This window comes from Corvus brachyrhynchos, unplaced genomic scaffold (assembly GCF_000691975.1).
Source record: "Corvus brachyrhynchos isolate BGI_N302 unplaced genomic scaffold, ASM69197v1 scaffold28, whole genome shotgun sequence".
NCBI classification, from domain to species: Eukaryota; Metazoa; Chordata; class Aves; order Passeriformes; family Corvidae; genus Corvus; species Corvus brachyrhynchos.
The window spans coordinates 1,622,192-1,635,447 of record NW_008246058.1 but is presented as its reverse complement, the minus strand read 5'-3'; the positions used below and the strand labels follow the sequence as shown (position 1 = coordinate 1,635,447).

Sequence of the window (13,256 nt, the reverse complement as noted above, 5' to 3'; positions counted from 1 at the left end):
AATTCTTAGGGTCTTCCAAAGCCTTCACAAACCTTCAGCAGTGTCATAAGCCATACTTTGGCTCCACTAGCAAAGAGTTCACTGCTGTATGAGGGACCAGCAGGGCGAGAATGGAGGTCAGCACTACAGACTACCTTGTAATTTGGGAGGGCACTGCAGTGTGACCACTCAGCTCCAAAGCTGGGTGCACTGGCTCTGCTATAAGGGTATATTATGTACCATATTCTGCCCATTCTGACTATGGGCAGGCCTCATGGACACCCAGAGATCAGCTGAAATTTATCAGATGGGTATTGCCTGTGTTGGTGATGTTAATGTGAGAACCTCAAACATCACTCCTTAACATCACGGAGCTAAGGAGGATCACCTGCTGTAGCCTGGAGCTGAACATTTCAGCAATAGAAAGATTACAGATGGGACAAGGAGTGGGAAAACATGCAGAAATATTTTCTCAGACTGAGAATATAGGGAATAAGTGCTTGTGAATTTATTTTATATGAAGTTGTTGGCAGCTGCACATTTTGATTTTGCTTAGTGCTGCAAAGGGATTCCCTCTGAATCCCTTATAGGTCTGAAGCTTAATGTTAAAGTATCTTGACGCCAGGACATAAGACAAAGATTGCCATTGTTTATTCTTTGATGTTCTAAAGCATCTTATTCTTCAGGGATCTCAACAAACTGTACCCACATTAATTAAAGTCCATAGTACTCCTAAATCAGCTGCTATTATTCCCAGTTGATTGATGGAGAAGCTGAGATGAAGAGAGATTATAGAGTGAATTTTCTAATGTAGGAGTATGTGAAATTGGACCCACAAAATTCATGGTTCAGCAATTAAAGGGAAGCAATATGATATTTTTCACATGTACTGAAAATCCTGTATGTTCCACTGAAACAAAAAATTTATTTTTTGAGACCTTGGTGTCACAATACTTAGAAAACTGCAAGGATTTTTGGGGTGCAGGAAGGCTAGTCTATGTGCCCATTTTCAGTGGCTGCTCCTATGGCATTAAGTTCAGCTCTAAATCCAAATATGCCCATGATTCATGGTTATTTGGATTTATTTTTTCAGTTGAAGATATTTAAAAAGAAAAGCAACACCCAAAATAATAAAGGCAAAGCCAAAACTGTGAAGCCAGCAGGTACTATCAGGCAAAGCATGAACCCAAACCAGCTGCTACAAGAAGAATCAAAAATTACACTGGTGAGCACGGTAAAGGGAGTCACATATTGTCATATTTTATAGCAGAAGTAATTAACTGGATAGGTTCTGGTCTCACTCCATATGTAATACCTAAGAAGTATTTTTAAAAGCTTCAGTGAAGACTGATGAGCAGTTTTTGCCTATTTATTTTCACATAGAATAAATTTCCTTAAATGAGTAATACACAACCCTCTCAAAGTCAGATTTAATCCTGTTCTCTGAAGAAACAGGCTTTAGGAACTCCATCTTCCTCTCTATCAGATGTATGCACAGATGCAACTTCCTTCTTTTGCTCTGGTTCCCTGCTCAAGTGAGAGAGATACCTGGCTGATGGACCACAGTGTTACTCAGACCATCTGAAATCAAAGTAAAGTTTGAAATAAACTATTTTTGAACTAATTGCTATTTTGTTGTCCTGGGGTAAAGTTCCTCCCAATGTGTCTCAAATGAAGACATTTGTCTTTTGCTTTCTCACTGGACTCCAGCATTCCTGTTTAGACTTGGGCCCTTCAGAATGCTCCTGGAGCCCTGGCTCCATCTGGGGCTTTGCAAGGGAGTTGGATCAACACAGAGTGGAGCTGCTCCAGCTCCCAGCCCAAAGTTTTACAGGTTTTGCCCAATTAGTTCAGGAAGATGCAGAGGCTCCATCTCCCAGACCAGGCTGTATGCTACAGACCATGGAGTCAGTGGATCTCTACATGCTACCAGGGCATTTTGATGGCTCAGAGGCAGCAGAATGGGACTTTTTACTGGCTGCTTTCTGGTTGTAGAAGCATAGCTTCTATTATACTTCCACTATAAGTGGGAATATTTAGAATAAGCTGATAATTTAGAATAAGCTGGCACAGAGAAACATTCAGGATCTGAAAAGAAACCTGACTCATATTTACAATTGCTACTGCAGTCAGCTGAACAAATAAAAAATCTGTTTAAGCTTAATAAACAGGATGTAACTTGTTAAGCCTTAAAAAAATACCTAGGCAAGCCAGTCTTTTGAATTCTATTTCTGTCTTAGCTACTGTCTTGCTCTGTGACCTTGGCATGCAATTTCCCTCCCTTGTCTCTCTGTTCTGCCTCCCACCACTTTTCTGTCTTGCCTATTTATGTTTTCTTTTGCTCTCAGTATTCAAGTTTATTTGTTCTGTCAATTGAATCCGTTCTATTATTCAGGGAAGACTGTACTCTAAAGCATTTTGTCATCCAAAACATTGTTAGAATATCAAAATTGAAAGTAATGGAAGGTAAATAAACATTCACAAGCCATTATTTCCACATGGAGCTAGAACCTTATTATACCTGGCTGCGTGACAAGTGTGTCAGTCAGTAACACTTATTCCTCCTTGCAGTTGGCTGTGCCACAATGCTCCTCTGAGTCCCTTTTTCCAGACCCTAAACGGATGTATATCCTCTGCAGTGCTTTGTACTGACATTAAAGTTTCACTTTTAAAATGACCAGAAGGTCCTCAGATAGTCCCAGTCTCCATCCTGTGTGCAGCAGTCTGGGATATTTGTGTTTGTAAAGGCAGAAATCCCAGCCCAGGGCAGAGGGGCACCTAAATTAATTGTTTCTATAGGACATGTTTGAGAGTGGAGTCTGAAATGTTACCTTTGCAGCTCAGACTTTCCACCTCTAATACTTTGTGATTCACAGTCCAAAGCTGTTTCCTAAACATGCAGTATTAAGTGATCAGGCTGAGTACCAAGGAAATGAATCACTTTCCCCTTTTGAAAAGCAGCTGCCCTATAGGGGGAAGAAGAGGTCATGGCTGTCTTCTACATTGTTCAGTACTCAGACACAGGGAGATCTGCATTCAGCTCACTTCAGCCTGACATTTTTAGGGTCAGGTCCTGAGCACCAGGATATTCCTACTCACCATCCTTGCAAAAGTAGCAGTGTGCAGAAAAAAAGGGCAAGATTCAAAGAGCCAGAAGCAAAGAGAGAATGACAGAGGCTATCCCTGTGACTTAGAGATGAGTGCTTTGTGTTGGGCAAAAATGGTGCATTCTGGTCTGTGTTGTTAAACATCTCAAGTGCTGTGTAGGAAGAGATGTTTGACACGATTCATAAACAGAACTGAATTATCTCCCTTTCCTTAAGGGGTTTTTAACTGCTAAAGCATAAAATGTGCTTTTCACTATTATTTCTGGTTTTGTTTGTTTTTGGGGTGGGAGGACTGATTGGTTTTGGTTTTTTTAAACAAGTAGTTCTAAAATCAAAGCTCATATTTTGGTCTAGACACCTGTTTCTCAATATGTCTAAACAGCCCTGCCTCATTAGTGACCCCATTACCTCTCAGTTCCTGAATACAAACAAAACTTATACTTGCAATAGAGCACCCAGCCAGAGCAAGACAGAAGAATTTGAGGGTATCTTAAGTGTTATACTGACAAAAACATATGATTCCATGATGCCTCAGGCAAAGAAGTGATCAGCCAGGGTTTTATGGTGTCAGCACCATAATTGTATTTACAATGTACTTTAGGTTCCTTATTCTTATTTCAATGTCTGATAATCTGGTACATTCAGCTATTGCTTCTGCAAGCAGGTGTGACAGATCAGGATAGTGATATCTGTCAAGACACAGAGCGCAGTCAATCAGGCACACAAGATGAAAGGCTGTAGATAGGTCCCAAAATTATCATGCCCATGTGAGATCTTTAGAATTTAATGATTTTAGATGCCTGATGGGATATGGTCAGTATGAGAGGACCCAGCCCAGCTTTCTTATGCTCTGCTATCACTTGGCTTGTTTCAAGCTAATCTAGATGCAGAGCACACCAGGTAGTCTGGCTGCAGTTCTGTTTACAATGAGGTAAATAAATTAGCTATAGCTTGTATCTGAATTAAGGCTGGTTCTTCTTTTTTTTTTTTTTTTTTTTTTTTTAATGTGAAAAATGTTAAGGATTTCACTGGTGGGAATTTTTGATACTGGGAGAGGCAGGGGTGCCACTGGTGGATGCAAAGTACTCATCAGCTTGGGAAGGATACTGGGAAAAACAGTCAGAGCAAGTGTTTCTTGTGCAGTGCTCCTGCAGTCACATTCTCCAACCCACTCTCTGCTTTTGTGAAATCTCCTGATACCTTTCCATTAACTTGAGTTGGGTTTCAGTCAGATCAACGCAGCAAAAATGAAGGACTTTTCTTTCAGGGAGGTTTCTTTGGTACTCCAGAGGTTTACAAGTTGTTGTGCACTGGACCTCTAAGATAAAAGGAAAATCCACAAGTATCTACCAATGAAAATTGCATCCACCAAAAACTAATTAATTATTTAAGTCCACTCTAGTTTTGTCCATAGCTCCATTAGAAGATCTGGAAATCAAGCTCACTACCCTTGTCTGTTACCACAGAAGGACTGCAGAAATCCATCCATCTACTGTAAGCTGCTACTCTACTATCTTAGGTTATTTTATCAAATATTTTCCCGTGCAAAGGGATGAAGTCTGCAATATTTTATACAATGGAGCAGTTCTTTACAAAAATGGCTTAGGTTTGACAGATAGGACACCTCTAGCTCTCAGCTCAGTGACATGATCTGCATTAATCCATCATGACACAGATGTAGATCTTCAGAGTTACAATGCTAAAATTGAGAACTAAATTCTCTGCAGTAAAACTGGAGAGAAGCAGAGAATCAATATCAAGAACAGAGTCTGAAAAAAAGGCCCAGGGGAGACCTTATTGCTTTCTACAACTACCTGCAAGGAGGTAGTCAGTATAGCCAGGAGATAGCCAGGTGGGGGTTGGTCACTTTTCCCAAGGAATGAGTGATAGGACAAAAGGAAATGGCCTCAAACTGCACCAGGAGAGGTTTATATTAGGGAAAATTTGTTCATGGAAAGGGTTTTCAAGAATTGGAACAGGCTGCCCAGGGAAGTGGTGGAAACACCATGCCTGCAGGTGTTTAAAAGACGTGTAGATGTGGCGCTAGGGGACATGGTTCAGTGGCAGTGCTGGGTTAAATGTTTGACTCAATGACACTAAGGGTTTTTCCCAGCCTAAATGATTCTGTGGTTCTGTGATTCTGTGATTTTAGCCATGTCAAATTACATCAGCTGTGGAAGCATCTCTGTATTGCTTTCTTGTACCTTGTAACCTGCATTCCTGAAAATCCTTGCCAATGCACTGGTTAGGCTGGTGGGATGGATGTGGCTGATAGCTACTAGTTCCTGCCATATGGATCACAACTGGAGGTTCTACAACTTGCTAATGAACTGTCTTAGCAACAGTCTGCCTGCAAAGATGAAGAAATGGAATCTCCCTGTATTTGCTATGCTAAGCTTTGTGTTGGCAAACACTTGCTAACATATGTCACCAGCTTTGAAAAGACATGGTTTTTTTATATGTTAATTACTGCAACACTTTGGGGAAAATATTTGTTGATACAAGAGCTGTGCAAATAGTCAAGTGTTGAGAGGCATTGCCATTCAAAACCTAATGAGTTCTAGCCAATAAGAGTCAAGAAAATCCACAATATGAAGGGCCTCTCCTTGCTTATGGCTCAGTCCGGTCCCACTGAGATCTCCATTGATTTCACAGAATCAGGGAATCAATAGGGTTGGAAGGGACCTCTGGAGATCACCCAGTCCAACCCCTCTGCCCAGGCAGGGGCACCTGGAGCACAGGTCAGTTTTGAATGTCTCCAGAGAGGGAGACTCCTTGACTTCTGTGAGCAGCCTGTTCCAGGACTCTGCCACCCTCAATGTAAAGAAGTTATTTCTCATGTTGAGATGGAACTTCTTGTGTTTTAGTTTATGATTATTGCTCCTCATCCTGTCCCTGGGGACCACTAAAAAAAATCTGCCACCACCCTCTTGGCACCTGCCTTTGAGATATTTATATGCATTAACGAGATCCCCTCTCAGTCTTCTCTTCTCCAAAACACCGGTCCCAGCTCCCACTGTCTCTCATTGTAAGACACAGCATTCCACATATGGCTTCAGTAGGGCCGAGTAGAGGGGCAGGATCACCTCCCTTGACCTGCTGGCCATGCTCTTCCTGATGCACCCCAGGATACCATTGGCCCTCCTGCCTGCAAGGGCACGCTGCCAGCTCATAGTCAACTTGTCACCCACCAAGGCTGCCAGGTCCTTCTTTGCAGAGCTGCTCTCTAGTAAGTCAGTCTCCAGCCTGTGCTGATACTTGGGGTTGTTCCTCCCTGAGTGCAGGACCCAGTATTGATCCCTGGGGAATGCCACTGGATGCCAGCTGGATTCTACTCTGCTGATCAGGACTCTCTGAGCTCTGCCGTTCAGCCAGTTCTTCATCCACCTCACTGTCCATTCATCTAATCCACATTTCCTGAGCTTATATACAAGGATGTTATGGAGACAGTCAAAAGCCTTGGCGAAGTAAAGGTAGACAACATTCCTGACAACATTTCAAGACAATTTCTGCAAATTGTGAGTCAGTCTTTAACTGTTCTTCATGCAAACTTTCATAAAATCACACACTTCCTTGCCTGAACTGGTGCCCTTCTTCAAGACACTGCACTACATTTGAACTCAGAGGTCACTTCTGGGTGACAGCGAGGAGTGGAGGGTGTGCAAGTGTCGCTGGAAGCAATGTCAGTAGTAAAGCACATCTCATCCTTCCTCAGACCCAGGGCCTCATCTGGACACAGAGAGGGGTTGGTTTGAAGGTGTTGTGCCTTCTGTGAAATAGAAGCCTAAGGCCTTCACAGCTATGATCATTAATAGTACCTCAACACTGTTTGCAAGAAAAATCTGGCATTTCTGCTGTCTGGAAACGTCTCTGGGCAACATACGAAACTTGCTGCTCTGAAGTCTCCTTATTAGTTGCTGAGAGAAACTTTTCCCTTCAGACTAGCCACATCCCACACTCCTTGTAGAAACCTGGGTAATGACATATCAGACCCTCCACAGCCAAATTTCTAGGTCATAAAGTACTTCACAGGGAAAATTGTTCTGTCAATGTATTGAATTTTCATAGCATTGCTATTAGCAATACTATTTACCTTGAGGGCAAACAACAAAAGAAACAATTCTCTGGGACCCACTTGGCTGTTACAAACACCAGGTTGTTTGTAAAGTAGTTTACAAACTCCTTGTTTTTGTGTGTGAATAGTATTACAGGGTTGTGATGATCAAAAATGAGACAGGCATTTTTTCTGCATCGATTGCCCAGAAGCTGCTGAGCACCACACCCTTTACATGCGTGGGCAGAAAGCTGCTTCTTATGCAATCAACATTGTTATCCAGTTATTCATAACTGCAAAATATTGAGACCTGAGAATCCCAGAGAATCTCAGCTACCAAAAATACGTATCTTACTATATGTCCTATTTGCTCCAGGGATTAGAGTAAAATGTGGGCAAGATAAGAAGTAACAATACAATCTTTAGTAGGTATCTCCTATATCTGTGCATGTGAAGAAATAGAGATGTCTAGCCAACATGAATGGGAAAAACATCACATTATACAGTCTGATAAATGTTTCAGGTATCAGTTATCTTCATTCTATCTTCTAGAGAATATATAAAAGGAGGTGGGTAGCATGAAGGGACAAAGGATGAATTTTCATAGCCCTTTTAGCCACTTGTCTATCTGTTCTCAGTAAAAGCAGTATAAAGGTTGCTACTGAGTATTCCTTTCAGGTCAGAGACACGATGGCTCAGATGTTCTAGAAGGGACATCATTGTTCCACTGAGCTCACGTTAAGGACAGAAAAGGAGGCAGCTCAAGGCTGATATGTTTGGCTTCATTTCCTGCTGTAGACTATCAAAAGCTCAGTGGCTTGTGTTTTTATGGCAGTGATTGCTGCACAACAGTCAAATAATTTTAAACCAAAACCACTAGTAAACTAAAATAATAAACTTTGTTGTTTAGAGACTGCTCCTTCCTGGTAACAGTGGACGACCCTGTAAATATAACGGTCATCATGGATTTTCATTTACATTACTACTACACTCTTGTTAGAGATTTTTCAGTGCATGAATTGTGGGGAGGAGGAGGAGGAGGATTAGGTTTAATACAAAATTCACAGTGAAAAAATAGGAAACTTAAGTTTTGAAACCCTAACTGAGAGAGAAAAGGTGACTGGATTTGGAAGCGTATCCAGCCTTCAGATCAGCACCACTGTCAAGAAAAATAAGCTACTCAGTTCTGGAAACAGCAATTGGAGAAGGACTCTGCCTTGATGTGGTTTAGCCCCTGATCATTATCTGTGCAGTTTAAAGAGGGGACAATCCTATGTTCATCAACAAACTATCCTATGACCTGCACACTATTCTCAGAAGTCACAGAAAAGCACAGGCTTCAGGAAACCACACAGGTTTAATAGAAAAGTTGCTTAAGTGTCAATATTCTTGGCTCCACCCAAAAAAAGAGCCTTTTATGATGATGTTTGCAGCTTATCCCACATCCTGTTCTAAGACAGAGCACCTGTACAAAATAGGTGGTGTTATTTTTAACCAGATAACTCTGATTAACCTATTACTGCTATTATTTCTGCCACCTGCAGTGCCTTGGTTGTTGCCTAAAAAAGTATCTAGAGTGAGCAAAGCCTCAGATATCTGTGTGTCAGGTGCTTCAAATCTGTTGGGTTTCTGGGTCTGGTACTGCCGTACTGCCCTTGGTGTTGCGTGTACAGTTGTTGCATGATGTCTTCCTGTTTTGAGGAGCAGCCCTTTCTGTATCCCCAGTTGAGCATTGGACATCCAAAGGCATCACATCCCAGTACAGTGTCTGATTTTCCTTCTAGGAAAGTAGAGGGAAATAAAAGCTTAGTAGCTCTAGGTACAACTTCATAATATGCCACCTCCCTTATGGCAGCTGTTGATAGTTGAAAGCTGAGGAGACACTCTAGCACTGTAGAAGATGAAAACTACAGCTGCTAGATACATTTTCCATACACTTTCCATTGCCCCAAGAAAACAATTTTTTTGACTGGTCACAAAACTCTCCAGGGTCCCACAATTAAACAGTGCCCAGAAGTTTCCCTTGGACAGTTTAATTTAATTCAAATTTTCAACAGATTAAATGGCCAGGCTCTACAAGTTCCCACATGCCAAATTAATTTGTCAAGAGTTGGCTCTATCAATTTCACATGGGTGATTTCTCATCTTTTCTTTACATTAGCAAGCAAGTAACATCTTCCTCCAGTCTGCCCCTCCTGTTCTTGAGCTGAGACTGACAGAGCAAAGCTTCACATTGTCGTGACATGATGATATTTTATCTCTTTCTTTTACATGCTGATACTCAGTTTCAAAAAATCCTTGAGAAGAAAAAACTGGGTAAAAACCATTTTACTTCAGCTTTCCTATTATTCTAGACAGACTCTGGTGAATCATCACCATCATGGCCTCCATCAACACTTGTGTATCTGGAGCTGAACTTCTTTTGACAGATTCAAAGCAGAAGGGTTGATGTCTATGAGTTGAGAAGTATTTGAAGAAAGGTCAGCATAGCATCTGTGAGAGTGCTGGTGTCCCCTGTGCAGTGGTTCTTGGACTGGATAGTAAAGCTCTGGGAACAAGGACCGAGGACTGGGCAACCTTTTCTTTTCTTGTCCTCTGTAATAATACTTCTTCCTTGCTTGCTTTACAAGGCTCTTTTTTGCCTCAAAATCCTCAGAGAGCTTCTACTTCATGTTTGTCCACATTTGGTGTTTGAGGAGTAACGGGAAGGTGACGTGTACAGGCACAGTGAGCACAAGTGCAGAAACAGCTTTTTTTCAGCTGTTGTTTCACAAGGAAGGTGGCCTTGGTCATCAAATGAACCACTTTAAACAGCACTGAAGTGATACTACTGGTCAATTATGAAAATGCAACAGGGTGTAAGGGAAGAGCAAGGGGATGTGAAAAACTGAACTTCAGTTACGGTACAGCTGAAGTTTTTCAGCTGATCGGGATGTTAAACCAAGTTACTTCCTCACTCAAAATGAGGACACACCCAGGCTGAGAACAAAACAAACTTGTTTTGATTATTGCTCTCTTCCTTTCACTTTTCAGACACTCCAGCCTGCCCCCACTGTCCCAGTTAGGGTTGTGTCCTTGCCTGGAGACACAGGACTTTCTTTTGGCAGTTGTTTCTACTATCTGGCTGGCGTCATAAGGAGGATAGATGCTATCACTCAACTGCAATAAGATCTCTGCATCAGTTCCCTCACATGATAAGGTGGCAGTGTACAGGGCTCTTCTCAGTTTTCTTTTTTTAATTGGCAGAGTTATTACTTATATGAAACCAAGCTTTTTTTAAGCTTGCTCAGTGAAAGGCACAGGAACAAACACCAGACAGTGCCCTACCGTGACCTTTCTAGTTGCTATTGTATAACCACGTCCTGAAAATATTTCTCTGGCAAATATCTTTTCTCTCCTCAGATAATTTGGAAGAAGATTGTGCCCAGGCTCACACACAAGGTTGGAGAAGATATTTTTCAAGCAGCTTTTCCTCCTTTGTGCCCTTGGGCACAGTCTGGAATAATCTCACACCTGGAGACGGGTGATTTACCCAGAGGATCTGGATTCTGAACTCCAACTCACATGTTAGATACCTTTGAAAATGTCACGAGAATCTGCACTGCATGAGCCATGGTGCACATGTTGTGCCCTGAAGATGTTGCAGTGCACACTCGGGAGGAAGTCACTGGACCGTTTTAAAGTGCAGTGACACCATAGAGCAGGGATGAATGAGTGAAGGCCTCCCTCTGTCTGAGCCTTACAAATATTTCTGTGGATTATTTTGGAAAATTTTGGAATATTTGGGAGATTTATTACATCTACATTCTATATATCTATATTAACAATTCTCTCTATATGTATATTAACAAGGGATAATAGTTTAAAATGTCAACTCCAACTTCTGGAATTGACTTAATTTCTCAACGTTCTGTATGAAGTCTGAAGGCTCTCCAGATAGATGCCATCCACTCTGACTTTCAGAAGCTGGCAAAGCTTGACTAAACTTCTACTTTCATCTTCTAGAACATGGAAGATTGATTCTCTGCTTTACATTCAGTTTGTGTTTTGGCATTGAAGAAAAATGAAGAGGCACCTTGGTTTATTTAAACAAAATATATCAGGTATGCTGTAGGCCTAATTGGGTTTTTCCCTTGACTTGAATCATTCTCCCCACTGTGTGGACTGGGAACATAAGATTTATTCAGAACCTGTGATTTGTGTATACATTCTTTTTGCCTTGAGTTTTCTGTTGCTCCTTCCCCTTACTCCCTTAACACAATTATTTTTAAAGAGTTTCATTGTAGGAGTAGAATTAAAGCCAGTATAGAAGGATGAACTAAACCAAGCACAGTTCTTTGTGGCACACTGAAGAACTATTCCCTAATGGAAAGCAGAAAGGGTTTTTTTCCCCAACAATACAGAATTCCCACTTTGTTCCCTGTGGGACACAAGCTACTGGCTTTTAATATCATTACTCATCTGTCTAGCCTAAGTGCTTGAAGAAGAAGATGCCTATAGGATTGCACTCCTAATTAAATTCTTACAGCTCTCTCAAATTGTCTTTTCTCTCGTGAACCTTTCGAGGAGGGTTTGCATTGGTGCAGGTTTACTTGACCCCTGTGTGGTTTTTACTGGCACTTACAAATGGCAAATGAAGGATCTCTCATGCATCTCTCTCCTCAACACTTGTGAATCCTGAGCTTAACCCAAAATGAAAATCATATAGGCTGTATTCCTGGCTGTATAATATTGATATGTCTTTATTGACTCCTGCAGAGAAGTTCTGATTTCCATCAGTTGAGGATATGTGGAGGTTTGAGAGTGTCCATCGTTTCAGCAGCCAGCACGGGCTGTTCTCATCAGCAATCCCTGCCTACAATATTTGAATTCTGACCCATCCCTCAGTGTCCCCAGGGTGATAAGTCTGACAGAGGATAGATTCAGTGGCTGCAGACTGTTTGCTTTAATATAGTTTTGTTTTCTTTTCTTGGCTCTTTTTGAGACAATTAGAGTTTAAATTACCTCTCATCTTCCAGGTCAGCCATGAGCGATAGAAAAGTTCCAGTAAAGCAAAGGGGAGAAGATTACAAGCTGGCTTCCTTCTCCAGACTTGCAGAGGGAAGAAATTTAAGGTTTTAATTTCCAGACCTGCTTACAGGATGCTCATAATTTTTACAAACCACAAGTTTTGACTATCCTTCTAGTTTCCCCTTCTACCCAGAAAAAATGATGAACATTAAAGCAAAGCTGAAGAATGTAATCAAAATGGGATTTATGCCCTGAGATGTCTTTAAACGTCCTTGTAGTATTTAAATAAAGTTGAAATTATCTTTGTTATTTGTGCCAAGCCATATCATTTCTTTGGCATATCCTGTCCTATGAAATGGGAAGTGGTTTTGCAGACTTCCTTATATAGGGCCTCTGTTTAAAATAGTTTGAGGTAGTTTTTCTTCTTTAACTGTGATAAGAGAATCTAGACTCTGTTTACATTCTTCAGCTCTCTACCTTTTTATCTTCAAGTGAAGCTCTGTTTTTCTTTGAAAGGTAAAAATGTCATCCTTATATAAAATGGCATTGTGCTAAGACATCTGATCAGACAATATTTTACTGCCAGCAAATCAAGCAAAAGTATGAACTCTACACTTGGCAAAAAAGGGTTCATTGCTCACAAACTGCTGCTGAAGAAAAACTTACCATGGCACAGTAGGATCAATTAAAATACAAACCAAGATTTTGGCAGAAAATCAGGATGCTGCAAAATAAGCAGTGGATCCTATATCTCAGGACTAGATGCAAAGGAAAGTGGTCAAAGCAGGAGAGGAGTGAGGAAGTGGGGTAAACACCTTCAGGGAAGGAGAAGTGGGACATGGTATTTCCTCGTGTGCAGCATAAAGCATTTATATTAGCCTAGCCTAATTATTTTAGATTTGGGAAATGACCAGGGATAGAATAATTATAAGGGGAGATTCTCACCTGGAGCTGCTTCTTTAGGAAGCAAAGCTGTCAATTGATTGCAAGACCCACATGGAGAATCTCCTCAGTGGAGGAGAGCTCTGAAATTATATAAAGGTATCAGAGCTCTGACATCAACAGCAAATTCACTGCCTACCTAACCTGCTTCCAGTCCCCAGCAG

General features: G+C 41.3%; 1 long non-coding RNA gene across 2 annotated transcripts in view; it reads left to right on the top strand.

The window, feature by feature from the left end:
- LOC108449606 overlaps positions 1 to 13,256 on the top strand; it is a 140,053-nt gene that overhangs the window by 48,812 nt on the left and 77,985 nt on the right. The window contains exons 2-3 of one of the 2 annotated variants that reach the window (XR_001865836.1): positions 11,146 to 11,243; positions 12,159 to 12,417. The exons of the other annotated variant lie outside the window; for it this stretch is intronic. This is a non-coding gene — a long non-coding RNA (uncharacterized LOC108449606). Of the gene's footprint in view, positions 1 to 11,145; positions 11,244 to 12,158; positions 12,418 to 13,256 lie in introns of those variants that run through there. 2 annotated transcript variants of the gene reach the window in all.